The following is a 16,058-nucleotide window of genomic DNA, read 5'->3' as shown; positions in this document are numbered from 1 at the left end:
ACTTTCCCGCCGTCACCTTTGGATGACCATGGCTACTGAAATATTTGGGCATCGCTACATGCGATCTTCTGTTGCCCTAATTGAAGCGGGCCGGGTGAGAGGCCCGAATCTATAAATGGAAAAGTAAACAGCTCTTGGGGTAACCCTGGACTCTAATTTCTCCTTCAAACCACATATCCAAGCTGTTTCCACTTCCGAGCAGACCGAGCGAGAGGCCAGAATCTATAAATGGAAAGATGAACAAAACAGCTCTTCGGAGTGTCTAAGTGTGGGATCAGTTGTCTCAGTGCACTGAAAATGGTGAGAGGAAGGAGGATCAGGGTGAGGAATATGCTGACTCCAAGTAAAAAATATCTCCGGGATCCGCACATTCCTCAACCACAAATCTTCAAAAACTGTAGCGCACGCCCTCATCATCTCCCGCCTTGACAACTGAAACCTCCTGTTCTGTGGCCTCCCTTCCAACCCTCTTGCACCTTCCAACACTCTTGCACCCCTCCAATCTATCCTAAACTCTGCTCCTAAACTATTTCCCGGCCTCTCCTTTTTGTCAATCCCTTCACTGGTACTCCATTGCCCCGAGACTCCAGTTCAAAACCCTAACCATGACATACAAAGCCATCCACAACCTGTCTGGTCCATATATCTGTGAGCTAGTCTCCCGGTACTTACCTGCGCGCAACCTCCGATCCTCAGAAGATCTCCTTCTCTATTCCCGTGTTATCTCCTCTTCCCACAATCGCATACAAGATTTCTCCCGTGCATCCCCCCTACTCTGGAACTCTTTATCCCAACATATTAGACTCTTGCCTACTGTTGAAACCTTTAAAAGGAAGCTGAAGATCCACCTCTTCCGACATGCCGTAACCTTCGCTTCACCATACCGCTGCACGACCAGCTGTACCCTCACCTACTGTATCCTCACCATCCCTTTTAGACTGTTTGTGCGCCCTCACGGGCAGGGTTCTCTCCTCTTGTACCAGTCAGTGACCTCTTTTCACATGTAAAGTGCCATAGAATAAATGGCGCCATAATAATAAATAATAATAATTAATATATTACTACTACTTGTACTCTGGGTCAATTGATGGCACTTTCGTGGTGTCTGCCCCTAAGTTGATGTGTTTTGGCAGCTTTTGGTCCCGTTTGAAAGTGTTGTGCATGCATTTGATTTTGGCCCCCATTGAATCCAATGGCGTTTGGAAATGTTTGGTGAATATTCAACAAATACATCAGCAAATATTGCAAAAACAGCAATCGTAAGCTAAAACTAATATAGAAATATTCGCTTGTCTCTAATCAGAAACACCCTTAAAAAAATATGTGGGCATGGCATGATGGTCACCCTGATGATATGGTGGTGGAGGATGAGGAGAAGGAGGAGGGCGACATAAAATAGAACAATTCCTGAAGCGTATACCCATGTCTGGGTGTGAAGCTTTGCATAGGAATAGATCCCCCCCCCCCAAAAAAAAACACTGGATTTGAGTTTATGTTTCGATCTGTTCTATTATCCGGTGGTGTTGAGAGCTCTGGCCCAATCCAGGTCTTGTTCATTTTGATTAAGAGTCAGCCTGTCAGCATTGCCAGTTGACAGGCGGATGTGCCTATCAGTTATATCAGTTATAATGCACCTGGCGGCAATGAAAACCATCTCTGACAAAATGCTAGCAGCCAGGACCTCCAAGGCGTAGAGAGACAGTTCATGCCACGTGTCCAGCTTGGATACCCAACAGTTGTAAGGCACAGAGAGGAATCATGGAGGACGCTGGTACGGTCGCCAAGGTAGTCCTTCACCCCGTGTATCAGGGCCTGGGCGCTGGGAGGGTTTGAGAAAACTGTCCCAGGCCTTTGACAGCATGCCTCTGCTGCATCTGGTTTGTATCTCCCTTGCCTGTACTCCTTGGTTGTCTAATGAACTGTCTGTGACCTCTGCCACCAGAGTTGTCAGATTAGGCTGTGTGCCCACGATGCGTTTTTGATGCGTATTTGCAGCCCGTAAACGCTCCCGAAACGCATTGCATACCTTATCCCATGACTTCCTATGACATTCTGCAAGTTCTGTGCACATGGTCCGTATTTTTTGTGCGCAGATTTTACTCGCAGAAAAAATACGGACATGACCAATTCTTGTGCATTTCTGCATGCGTATTTGCCTATACAATGCATTGGAAAACCGCATGGCAAATACGCATGCAAATACGCGTCAAATACAGCAGCTGATCTAAGACTGACATCCTCCTTAATCAACACCTCACAAAACCTCACACCTCCGTCTCCAAGAATTCTCTTGTGCCTCTCCAGTGCCACACTGCCAACAGCCAAGACTTCCCTGTTCTCACCAAGAGGAGGACTGTCCATGTTCTCTTCCTCCTCTTCATTATCACCCAATCTCTGTTGAGATGAGATGAGGCTGGGCTGAGTAGCATCACCCTGTATAGTTCCTTGCTCCGCCTGCAATGCCTCTTCTTTAATTGTGAGCAGCGAGCATTTCAGTAGACTGAGAAGCGGAAGGGTGATGCTAATTATGGCATCATTGCCGCTCATCATCTTGGTGGAGTCCTCAAAGTTTTGGAGGACGGCACAGATGTCAGACATCCATGCCCACTCATCAGCTCTTATGTGCGGAGGCTGACCTGAATGCCGACGGGCGTGTTGAAGCTGGTACTCAACAACTGATCTCTGCTGCTCAAAATCATTCCAAACATCTGCAACGTTGATTTCCAAGGCATGGTCACATCGCACACCATTCGGTGGGCTGGAAGCTGCAAATGCTGCTGAAGCCCTGCCAGGGCGGTGGAAGCTGTAGCTGACTTTCTGAAATGGGCACATTTTCACAAGCCGCTCTGGCATATCTGGGTAAGTTTTGAGAAGCCGCTGAACCAGTTGAGCACATGGGCCAGGCATGGTACATGTGCGAGCTTACCTAGCTTCAGAGCCGTCACCAGGTTCCGGCCATTTTCACAAATGACCAAGCCTGGCTGTATGTTCAGCAGTGAGAGCCACAGATCTGCTTTCTCTGATACAGCTTTCAACAACTCTGCAACGGTGTGCAGTTTGTCACCTAAGCATACAGTCCTGCTTAATGTTATTGGCACCCATGAAGTTTAAGTACATAATCTGGAAATCTCCTGAAAAAAATGAATCAAGTGATGGAAATGGAGGCTGAAGAGGAGGAGATGGTGCAGGAGCTGTAGAATGTGGGGGCAACCCTGATTACCACTGGGTCCCAGCTTCCACAATATTAACCCAGTGAAATGCGTCGGTGAGATGTACCATCCCTGGCCACATTCACTTGTCCACGTGTTTGTGGTTAGGCGGTCCTTCCCACTAACTGCGCTGGGGAGGGTACGGGTAATGTTTTGGGACACATGGTTGAGTAGGGCAGGGACGACTCCGGGAGCAATAGTGGCAGCTGGGGACCGAGTACTGAGGCCCAGCTGCCATGAGGTTGTGGAAAGCTTCCGCCTCCACGAGCCTAAAAGGCAAAATTTCTAGTGCAGGCAGTCGAGAAATGTGGCAGTTTAGTATTGCGGCCTGTGGGTGGGTGCATATTTGCGCTTGTGTGGCGCCCCTGCTGCGCATTGGTGCCACAGAACCCAGAAGGGTGCATGGATGGACTTCTCCACAAGAGGCCCTCACTACATTCATACACCTCCACCTACCACCTCAGACCAGCAGAGGGAGCCCGTTAGGGATATATATAGGGAAGGTGGAGCCAGGCAGCTCAGTTAGAGTTTAGTCTGCAAGTCTAGTGTTTAGTGAGTGTTCAGAGAGGAACACAGCTCTAAGTGAGCTGAGAGCGTGCCGACGCTCAGAGAGCGGTGAAGACGCAGCACGCCAGCTGCCAAGTAGTGAGGGCCCCGAGTGTGGTCGACGGCGAGGAGAAAAGGAGAGTGGAGCTAAGGGGGCAGAGGAGCATAGTAAGCTCACCCCGATATATATACCGGACACCGGGTGCGCGCCTACAGGGATTCCTTTTACCCAGTAGGAACTACCGGAACCCCTGGAGAACTACAGGTCCCAGGTTCACCAAATGCTGATTGCAGTACCAGGGCTAGGAGTCACAGAGGTCCCAGCGTCCAGGGAGAGTGATCTCCAAAGAGAAGGCCCTACCACCAGGTCAGCAGGTGCAGAGAGAGACAGTAACCAAGCTAGGCCCAGCTCCTGGCAGGCCAGAAGCTTAGAGAATAAAACAAAGGATCAGGAGGCCCTATACCCGCTCACTGGGGAGAGTCCAGAAGTGCGCCCTTCACCTGGAGTACCCTGGACCGTGCCTGCAGCATCACCAGTAAAGGTACTGAAGCTTACCCCCGTGTGAGTGTCCGTCTTTCCTCCGGGACCGTCCTGCCGTCTCTCCCCTGCACCACCATCTAGTACACCCCATGCTGCCCTGAGGCCCGCTCCACCTGTGGGGAGCCATTCCATCACAAGCTGCCTTACCATCTGCCACAGAGGACTGCTCCGCAGCGGCGGCACCCCTTACCAGCATTCCACAGGTGGCGTCACGAATAATCCCAAAATCCCCATATAATACAATCTCCCTTTTTTGCACTGACCGCCCTCGGTCACGGACTGGGCCAGCCACCGTGATCTCACCCAAAAGCAGCTATAAGGCCCGGCTGCCGAATACCCCACGGCCCTGGGGGCGAGTCACTTGCATTCCAAGGACTGGGGTAGGGACAACTGAACGATGTGCTAGAACAAGGACGTGGACAGTGATGGTTGCAAGTCTGCAGTGACATGTGCAGGGTGGGAGGCATCTTCGCATGCGCCATGGACAGGGGATTGGCATGCACGCACCACAGCGAAAGAGGCAGTGGTGTCATTCGCAGACACTGTTTCTGGACCTTGGTGTTCGACCCAGCTATTCGGATGCTTTGCTGACATGTGCCTGAACTTGCTGGTGGTGGTCAGGCGGGTAGTTTTGGTGCTCTTGCTGATGCTGGCCTGGCAGATGTTGCAAATGGCCTTTTTGGGGATATCTAAACAGTCTTTAAAAAAGAACCAGACTCAGAAAGACCTAACAGTTGTACTGGCAACTTCCGTCGTGTTGGTATTCCGGGGAGCAATTCCCCGCCTTGTGTCTGTGGCCACCACACTGCTTGTTCCTGCCTGTTGTGGTGCTACACCTCCCTCCCCCTGTGTGCTGCTGTCCTCGCTCTGCATGTCCCCTTGCCAGGTTAGGTCAGTGACTTCATCGTCCAGCGCTTCGTCTTCCACTTCCGCACTCTGGTCCTCCTCCTGACTTTCTGTCCATTGTGTCTCATCATCATCCACCTCTTGTGACAGTAATTGCACTTTCCTGCCGTCACCTTCGGGTGACCATGGCTGCTGAAATATTTGGGCATCGCTACATGCGATCTTCTGTTGCACTGCTTGAAGTGGGTTCGGGCGAGAGGCCCGAATCTATAATTGGAAAAGTGAACAGCTCTTGGGGTAACCCTGGACTCTAATCTCTCCTTCAAACCACATATCCAAGCTCTTTCCACTTCCTAGCTGACCGAGGCCAGAATCTATAAATGGAAAGATGAACAAAACAGCTCTTCGGAGTGTCCAAGTGTGGGATCAGTTGTCTCAGGTTACTCGGAATTTTGGGAGGAAGGAGCATTAGGGTGAGGAAGATGCTGACTCTAAGTAAAAAAAATCTCTCGGATCCTCACATTCCTTAACCACGAATCTACAAAAACACTAGTGCAGGCCCTGATCATCTCCCGCCTCGACTACTGCAACCTCTTGCTCTGTGGCCTCCCTTCTAACACTCTCGCACCCCTACAATCTATCCTAAACTCTGTTGCCCAACTAATCCACCTGTCCCCTCGCTATTCCCTGGCCTCTCCTCTCTGTCAACCCCTTCACTGGCTCCCCATTGCAAAGCCATCCACAACATGTCTCCTCCATACATCTGTGACCTAGTCTCCCTGTACTTACCTGCACGCAACCTCCGATCCTTACAAGATCTCCTTCTCTACTCCCCTCTTATCTTCTTCCCACAATCGCATACAAGATTTCTCCCATGCGTCCCCCCTACTCTGGAACTCTCTACACCAACATTTCTGTCTCTCGCCTACTGTTGAAACCTTTAAAAGCCACCTGAAGACCCACCTCTTCCGACAAGCGTACAACCTGCAGTAACCCTCGCTCCACCATACCGCTGCACGACCAGTTCTATCCTCACTAGTGTTGAGCGAGCATGCTCGACACTGCTCGGTACTCGCCCGAGCATCTCACTACTCGGGATGCTCGGCGAGCACCGAGCATTTTCGGGTTACTCGGGCGGGAGCTCGGGTCTCCGCCCTGCATGTTTGGTGCTCTTTACAGAGCCAATGAACATGCAGGGATTGCCAGCCAGTCACTGTAATGCCACAGCCATGTTGGTTGTGGGCATTGCAGTGATTGGCTGGCCGCACAGCGTCACCTCGAGTATTTGAAACCGGGCACCGCCATCTTGAACACAGTCGCTCCGGATCAGACAGTGTAGGGAGAGTGCTGCTGAGCTAGGGAGAAATTTTTACTTCCGCAAAATAATTGGTAGTGCTGCGTTTTTTTCCGCAATGATAATCCGCAGCGGAAATTTCCGCAGCATGTGCACAGCACATGCGGATTATCATTGGGGAACATTGCTGCCCTTCTACCATGCATTTTTAATGCGTTTCCGGAGCTTTTCCGCAGCTGCAAAAACGCTGCAGAAATGCATTAAAAACGCATCGGGGGCACACAGCCTAAGCTATTTTACTTTATTTACAATGGGCAAGGTGCGTGGCAAGGGACGTGGAACTGGACGTTCTGGTGATGGTGCGTGCAGAGGATGGGGCCGTGGCCAAGGTGAAAATGTGCCACAACCAACAGCCACATCTTCTCGCTTCCAGTTGTTGACCGAATTACTAGGGAACCACCCAACAACACCACTATTGCCAACTGATCAGTGTGAACAGGTTATTAATTGGATAGCAGATAATACTTCCAGTCACCTGAGCACCACCACCTCCGGTCTGTCTTCCACACGGTCAAGTCTTAGTAGCCGTGAGTCTCGACCGCATACTCCTCCTCACCCTGATGCTCTTTCCTCCCACCATGCCGAATGACGTCAGACAGCAACTGATCCCACAGTTGGACACTCTGAAGAGCTGTTCACTGGTCCATTTCCATATTTGGGCCCCTCGCCTGCTCCGCTTGAAGTGGTGGAAGAGGAGATCCCATGTAGCGATGGCCAAATATTTGAACAGCCACGGCCACAGGAAGGCGACGCTGGCAATTTGTGACAAGAGGTGGACGATGACGAGATACAATTGCCACGAAGTGAGGAGGAGGACCGTGGTGCGGAAGTGGAAGAGGAGGACGTGGTGGATGATCTAGTAACTGACCCAACGTGGCAGGAGGACACGCAGAGCGAGGCCAGCAGCACACAGGGGGAGGGAGGCAGAGTACGCCAACAGGCAGGAAGAAGCAGTGTGGTGGTCGCAGACAGAAGGCGGGCAACCGTTCCCCGTAACACCAACACGAGGGAAGTTGCCAGTACAACCGGTAGGTCTTCCAGAGTCTGGAATTTTTTTAAAGACTCTGCTGATAACCCCAAAAAGGCCATTTGTACCACCTGCAAGGCCAGCATCAGCAGGGGTGACAAAACTTCCAGCCTGACCACCACCAGCATGATCAGGCACATGTCAGCAAAGCACCCGACTTTGTGGGGCGAACCCCAGGGCCCACGACCAGTGTCAGTGGGTGTCACCACTGCTTCTTCCGCTGTTGTGCGTGTAAGAGAACCCCCTGTTGTGCGTGCAAGGCAATCCCCTGTCCATACTGCATGCAAAGATGCCCCCTCCTCTCAGTCTTCAGTTGTTATGGCAGTTTCTCAAGAAACAGCATCAACGTCCACGTCCCACCGCAGCGTTCAATTGTTCATATCCCAGACCTTTGAACGAAAGCGCAAATTCGCAGCCAACGCCCCACAGGCCACAGTCCTAAATTCGCACATTTCACGACTGCTTGCGTTGGAAATGCTGCCTTTTAGGCTGGTGGAGACGGAATCCTTCCGCAACCTTATGGCGGTGGCCGTCCCTCGGTACTCGGTCCCCAGCCGACACTATTTTGCCCGGTGTGCCATCCCCGCACTACACGAGCACGTGTCCCAAAACATCTGCCGTGCCCTCAACAACGCAGTTATTGGGAGAGTCCACCTGACAACGGACACGTGGACAAGTGCTTGTGGCCAGGGATGGTACATCTCCCTGACGGCACACTGGGTAAACATAGTGGAAGCCGGGACCCAGTCGGACCTTGGAACGGAACACATCCTCCCCACACCGAGGATTGCGGGCCCTATGTCAGTCAGAGTTGCTCCCACAGTGTACAGCTGCTGCGCATCATCCTCCTCCTCATGTTCAGCCTCCATCTCAGATATCACCACATCAGTTACAAGCTGGAAGCACTGCAGTACTGCCGCAGCCAAGCGGCAACAGGCTGTGCTGAAACTCATAAGCTTAGGTGAGAAACCTCACACTGCTTGTGAGTTGTGGACAGCTGTGAAAGAGCAGGCAGATCTGTGCCTGAGACCGATGAACCTGCATCCAGGCATGGTCATGTGTGACAATGGCCGTAACCTGGTGGCGGCTCTGAGGCGAGGTGAGATCACACACGTACCATGCCTGGCTCATGTACTTAACCTCGTGGTTCAGCGGTTTCTTAAATCGTACCCCAAGTTGCCAGATCTGCTCGTCAAAGTACGCCGCCTGTCAGCTCATTTTCGGAAGTCGGCTACAGCTTCCACTGCCCTTGCTGTGTTGCAGCAGCGTTTTCAGCTTCCGGCACACTGACTGGTGTGTGATGTCCCCACACTTTGGAACTCTACCCTCCACATGTTGCAAAGGATTTGTGAGCAGAAGAGAGCAGTTGTGGAGTACCAGCTGCAACAAGGCCGTCGATATTCAGGTCAGACTCCACACATAAGACCTCAGGAGTGGACCCGGATGTCTGACATATGTACCATCCTGACTGTTATGATAGGCTACAAGCACTAAGGAAAGACAGGAGATCTGTCCCTACAATAGAACTAAGCTAGATCCCTACGATGTAACGGGGAATCTGATCCTGCGACCAGACCCGCTAAAGTCCTCAGCTAGTCTGAACGAAGACCTATAGATGTGAGGGAGGGATCCCTACAAGAACTAGGGACTGGGAGAAAGATGGACACCTCCTAGCAGAAATTGTAGCAGTAAAAAGACAAACACACAACATAGAACATAAAGGTCAAAAAGACCTAGCTAAACTGACTGAGAAAGGTTACAAAGCACCTGGCTAGCTTAAGAGTAGAAATTACAATGAAGTCCAGCATGGCCAGAAGGGCGGAGCAGGATTAAATAGGCAAAAAGATCATGTGACCAGCAAAATAGAAAAAACCTAACAGGAGAGTTCTAACACTGACAAACTTTGAGGAGTCCACCAAAATGGTGAGTGGCGATGACGCCATCATTAGCATCAGCATCCCACTTGTCTGTCTTTTACAATGCTCTCTGCAGACAATTAAAGAGGAGGCATTGCATCCAGAGTATGATGAGATGGATCAAGAAGCCATAGCGGGCGATTACACACAGCCCAGCCTCATCTCATCCCAACGTGCATTGGGGGACAATGAGAGAGAGGAGGAGGACAGGAGCTGGTATCATGCGCTGTAGACGGTAGTACCTGTACAACTGTCATACCGTCGGTTCAGCGCGGGTGGCCTGAGGACAGTGGGGAGGAGGAGGAGGAGAGCATGGTCAGTCGTCATCTTGGTGAGGACACGGAAGTCTTGCCCGTTATCAGTCTGGCACGCATGGCTGACTTTATGTTACGCTGCCTTAACCGTGACCCTCGTGTTGTCAAAATGTTGGGTGACAGTCATTACTGGTTGGTGACACTTTTAGACCCCCGCTACAAGGAGAACTTTCACTCTCTTATTCCTGAGGTGGAGAGGTCTACAAAAATGGGGCAGTACCAGAAGACCCTTGCTGCAGGTGTGTTAAAAAAATTCCCATCTGAACACGCTAGCGGCAGAGGTCACAGTTCGTTGCCCAACCAAGGCGTACAGGCAAGAGAGACGCAACTCCAATCCAGCAGAGGCAAGGGAACACTGTCAACGTTCTGGGACAGTTTTCTGAAACCCGCCCAGCTTACAGACCCTGATGCGCGGGGTACTATCATAAGGAGTGGAAAGTTTCAAAAGATGGTGAGGGAGTACCTTGCCCACCGTACCAGCGTCCTCCGTGATTCCTCTGTGCCTTTTAATTATTGGGTATCCAAGCTGGACACTTGGAATGAACTCGCTCTGTACACCTTGGAGGTCCTGGCCTGCCCTGCCGCTAGCGTGTTATCGGAGCGTGTTTTTAGTGCCGCTGGGGGAATTATAACTGATAAGTGCACTCGCCTGTCAACTGACAATGCTGACAAGCTGACCCTTATCAAAATGAACAAGGGCTGGATTGGGCCAGACTTCTCACCACCACCAAATGACAGCAGAGTAACATAAAGTCAAATCCACTGTGTTATTTCAGGAGGTGTATTCCCATGCACCGATTCACACCCACACATGGGTATACGCTTCTTCATTTTGGCTGTTTTTTGCTCTTCTCCTTATCCTCAGCCTCCACCACCACTATACCACCAGGGTGACCATGGTCCGTGTTGCCAGCATTGCAAATTCCTTCATCCTAATTTTTGACAGCTTTTGCTTGGAAGGCATAGGCAAAGACTATGGGAGACCCACTCCCCAATAATGGGAATAATGTTTTTAATATGCTGTACTGCATGGCTCTTGTAAGGGGCATTAAAATCGTCTTGTTCAGCTACTGTGACCTCCACGTCTCTTCCAAAGCGCATTAAAATCATCTTGTTAAGCTACTGTGACCTCCACGTCTCTTCCAAGGGTCATTGATATTGTCTTTTTATTCCACTGCGACCTCCACCACTCTTCCAAGGGGCATTGATATTGTATTTTTATTCCACTGCGACCTCCACCACTCTTCCAAGGGGCATTGATATTGTATTTTTATTCCACTGCGACCTCCACCACTCTTCCAAGGGGCATTGATATTGTCTTTTTATTCCACTGGGACCTCCACGTCTCTTCCAAGGGACATTAAAACCGTCTTGTTAAGCTACTGTGACCTCCACGTCTCTTCCAAGGGGCATTAAAACCGTCTTGTTAAACCACTCTGAACTCCACAGCTCTTCCAAGGGGCATTGAAATGTTGTTTTTAATTACCTCTAACCTCCACGACTCTTCCAACGGGCATTACATTTCCTCCTAATTTTAGTCAGCTTTTGCTTTTCAATGCATAGGCGAACACTAAGGCAGTTCCTCATAATTTTTGGAAAGCCTTCTATTCACTGCTTAGGCCAACAGTGTACAGGAGACCCCGTTGCTATAAATGGAAAAAACTGTTTAGTTAAGGCCATCTGACCTCCATGTCACTTCCAAGGGGCATTGGAGTGCCTCGAAATTTTTGGTAGGCATTGCACTCACTGTATGCCCTATAACTGTGTAGCCGAACCGCTCCTTTTGGTACAGAAACATATCCTACAAGACATGTGTGGTTGACTGGCCTGATATTGATGTGAATGGTCCCTGTTCCTCCTGCTCTTTCTCCTTTGCCACCACCTCATCCATCATTCATCACCTGAAGCTTTGTTTTAACGGGAGTCATAGAACTGGGATAGTAGCAGGAAAACATCCAGCAATCCTCATAGGAAGTAGGATATGCGCCAAAACACTGACCACCTCAGGCCTAGCCGCTACTACATACATGAGCTTGCATTCCAAGGAACAGAAAGCTAAGGAGATGGATGGCCTCATGATCATGAATAATTTACTCGTTGTGTAGGAGGCCGACCACTGCTGCTGTCTACCTTCTGAACTTTGTGTTGAAGCCTGATTGACCCAGGACCCGCAATCCTCTATGTCTGGAGGACGTGTTGCATCCCAGTGTCCAACTGTGTCCCGGCTTCCACAATATTAACCCAGTGTGAAGGCGTCAGTGAGATGGACCATCCCTGGCCACATTCTCTTGTCCACGTGTTTGTGGTTAGGCTGTCCTTCCCACTAAATGCACTGGGGAGGGCACAGGTAATGTTTTGGTATGCGCGCTTGTGTATAAGGCGCACCAGAACAAATAGGGGCGGCTGGGGACCGTTTATGGACACCCAGCCGCCCCCAGGCGGGTGGGGACCGTGTGTGGGCACCCGGCCGCGGGGCGGCTGGGGACCGAGTATGGACACCCGGCCGCCCCCTGGCGGCTGGGGACCAAGCGTGGACACCTGGCCGCTGGGCGGCTGGGGACTGAGTATGGATACCAAGCCGCCGACGCAGCCATTACGTGGTGGCCAGATTCCGCCTCCACATGCCTAAAAGGCCCAATTTCAAGTGCAAGCAAGCAGTATGGTATTGCAGCCTGGGGGTGGGTGGGTGGCAGGCTGCATACTTGCGCTTGCATTGCAAGGAATGGGGGAGGTACAATTGAACACTGCCCTGGGACAAGAACTTGCACGGGGATAGTTGCAAGTCTGCATCTTCTGATGCGGCAAGGATCACTTTTGATGGGCACACTTTTAGGCAGTGACCTGGGTGTCAGAGATGCTTCCAGGGGCCTTCCCCATGCTGTTCCCATGTCTTTTCAGCACTGTATGCATGTGTAACAGAGCACATGGCCAGATAAAGTTGTAAAATGTTAAAATTACATTTCCCGGTGAATGCATTTGTCATGGTTGAAAGCAATACAAAAGTGTAAAAACGCATAAAAATTGCTACTTGTGAACATAGCCCAAGGTGTGGAGGAGTATTTTTGTTTTTAGTTATTTATTTTACCTTATACACAAGTCTTTACCCTGAAAAGGATGTTCCTTAACATATTTCACAGGAAAACAGTTTCAGTTTCGTTTTTGAACGTTTTATTGTGAGCTCGTAAAAGTGGCTTAATACCTCTGACCACGTTGTTGACAGCAGTGACCTGGGGGTCAGAAATGCTTCCTGGGGCGATCCCCATGCTGTCCCCATGTCATTTGAGCACTGTCACTATCGTTTTGGGCACTTTTTAGGCTTTCTACAGACTGCCGGGGGTGCCGCTGCAAAAATGCTCGGGTCTCCCATAGACTAACATTGGGCTTGTTGCTCGGGTCGAGCACCCGAGTATCACGGTGAGCTCGGCCAGAGCTTCGAGCACCCGAGCATTTTAGTGCTCGATCAACACTAATCCTCACCTACTGTATCCTCACCCATCCCTTGTAGACTGTTTGCCCCCACGGACAGGGTCCTCTCCTCTCCTGAACCAGTCGCTGTCACATTTAGTTCAAGATTATTGTAATTGTTTTTGCGATGTGTATTATTTTTTCACGTGTAAAGTGAAATGGAATAAATGGCGCTAAAGTAATAATAATAATGTGATCCTGACTCACGGCTACTGAGACTCGACCATGTGAAAGACAGGGTGGTGGTGGTGGCAAACTGACTGAAAGCATTATCTGCTATTCAATCAACAACCTTTTCACACTGCTCTGCCTTCAATAGTGGTGTTCCGCGGCCCCCTAGAAATTGGGACAGGAAGGTAGTTCGACGTGATGGAGGTGTTTGTTGTGCTCCCTCAGCAGGCACAGTTTCATCTTGCCCACGGCCTCGGCCTCTGCGTGCCATCACCATAACAGCCACTTCCCCGTCCCTTGCAACACACCTTGCCCATTTTAAATGGAGTTTAATATTTGTCACGTTGCCCAAAATGTCTGAGTTATTACTGCAGTAATATAGGATCATGTCTGATGACCATAGTTTTAGGCAGTGACCTAGAAGTCAGAGATGCTTCCAGGGGTCTTCCCCATGCTGTTCCTATGTCTTTTCAGTATTGTCTGGATGTGTCTGATCATGTCTCACACACCACATGGCCAGATAAGGTAGTAAAATGTTAAAATGACATTTGCCGGTGAATGTATTTTTCTCCGTTGAAAGCAATGCAAAAGTGCAAAAACGCTACGTGTGAACATAGCCCAAGGTGTGGAGGAGAATTTTTGTTTTTGGTTATTTATTTTACCTTGTATACAAGTCAGTACCCTGGAAAGGATGTTCTTTAACATTTTTTCCCAGGAAAATCCATTTTGGTTTCATTTTTATATGTTTTATTGTGAGCCCATAAAAGTGGCATAATACTCTGACATCATTGTTGACAGCAGTGACCTGGGAGTCAGAGATGCTTCCAGGGGTCTTCCCCATGCTGTTCTCATGTCATTTGAGCACTTTTCCCATCGATTTGGGCAGTTTTTATGCCCCCCTGCATACTCAAGTTTCCCATAGACTTACATTGGGCTTGTAGCACTCGAGCATTCCAATTTGCTTGACTCGAGCAATGAGTACTCAAGCATTTTAGTGCTCACTTATCACTAGAAACCGCTTCACAAAATACTGGCATTTTTGCATCACTTTTATTTCTGAAATGGTTTGTTGGAGTTTTCTTATGCATTTTTTGAAGTCTATTAAAGGTGTTGTCCAGGTTTGGCACGAAAGTCTGCAGTCACTCTATGGGTCACTATGTGACTGCAGGCTTGTTAATGCTCACATCGTGCACAGTGCTCACTGTCAAGATTCTCCTGTGCCGCATATCTGCTATATGCATGTTCCCTGCCTTATTCCGACTAAACGGCGTGCCCTTGTATGCACATCACCGATCAATCTTGTTGCCGGTAAATTATGACAGTGTGCGATGTGAGGATTCACCAGTCTGCAGTCACATAGAGTGTGAATCGTTGATGTTTTATTAGACCTGCTCACAAAATGCTTCAAAAGGCACCTGGGCATCTTTTAGTCTTAGGCTTTGTTCAAATGTCCAGTAGTGATCAGTTATAAGGGATCCAGAAGCAATCTGTTGACAAAAAAGTTGTGCAAACACATTTTTAAGTAAAACTAGGAGAACAACTGAGTGAAATGGCATGGAAAAACTTTATTGTATACATAGTTCATTAAAAGACAATACATAGCATTAATAGTTGTGACACATAATTAAGACAAGCAGACAAATGGTCCCGCATATTGTAAGTGGGTCTCTCCAGAGGGTTCGCCCCTGGGATCAAAAGGTGCATGCTCACACCAGAGCAGGGAGAGGGACACACGGTCAGGACAAACAAAAAATCACTCCCAAAAAGACCCAAAGGTCATATTGTACCTGACTTACCCTGGTGTAGGAGGGCCCCAAACCTATAGGAGACCACACAGGGACCAGACACTGGGTGGGAAAAGCCTCGACGCGCGTTTCGCCAGTGGTATAGTTCAGCTTTATCAAGAGGCGTGTGTGATGGTACTTCCAGGACCTTTAAATACGCCCAGATGTGTCACATGATACATCATGTGGTCGTCCAAGATGGCCACCGAGTAATAGATGATAGGCGGCGCATGCGCAGCGGCCGTCACACATCCCGCGCACGCGCCCCAGCCGTCATGACGTCGGTGTGCGGTCGGAAATGCAAATGAATGCTATTCCCGGCGGCGCGTCGAAGGCATAAAGACAGCCGAGCGCGGCACAGCATGGGACAGACCGGGCGCATGCGCACTACATCTGTGTGGGAGTTAAACCTGGGACTAGATACCAGTAGCAGAGGTGAAACCACATAAAAAAGAAAAGTATCCCCACCAATCAAATCCAGATGGCTATTCCAGCCAGCCAGCACCATACTATTGTTCTATAGAACCTAATGTCATAATGCTGTATAGTAGTGTTTAATGCTGGTCATGGAAGTACAGCCCAATAGAAAAATGTGAAAGGAGGGGATAATGCATTATATCAAGGTCAAAAAAGTACATATGTCTATACAATTAACATTATATCAGCATAAATCCCCTTGCAAAAGGGGACATATAGTACCGAGGAGTGCACAACTATAGATTTCTCAACAGGGTTTCAATCAGTCATAAGTCCCGAGTGTCAAAAAAGGTCCACGGGTAAAATGTACATCCCGGCCAATAATCAAGAGTGCAATAGCAGCATATACACTGTGTTCCAAATTATTATGCAAATAATATTTTCTCAGATTTTCCCAAATTACCTATA

Source organism: Phyllobates terribilis, unplaced genomic scaffold, assembly GCF_046119375.1.
Source record: "Phyllobates terribilis strain yellow unplaced genomic scaffold, ASM4611937v1 Scaffold_11__3_contigs__length_659146591, whole genome shotgun sequence".
Lineage (NCBI taxonomy): Eukaryota > Metazoa > Chordata > Amphibia > Anura > Dendrobatidae > Phyllobates > Phyllobates terribilis.
The sequence above is the reverse complement of the archived record's forward strand: the minus strand, read 5'-3'. Positions refer to the sequence as shown.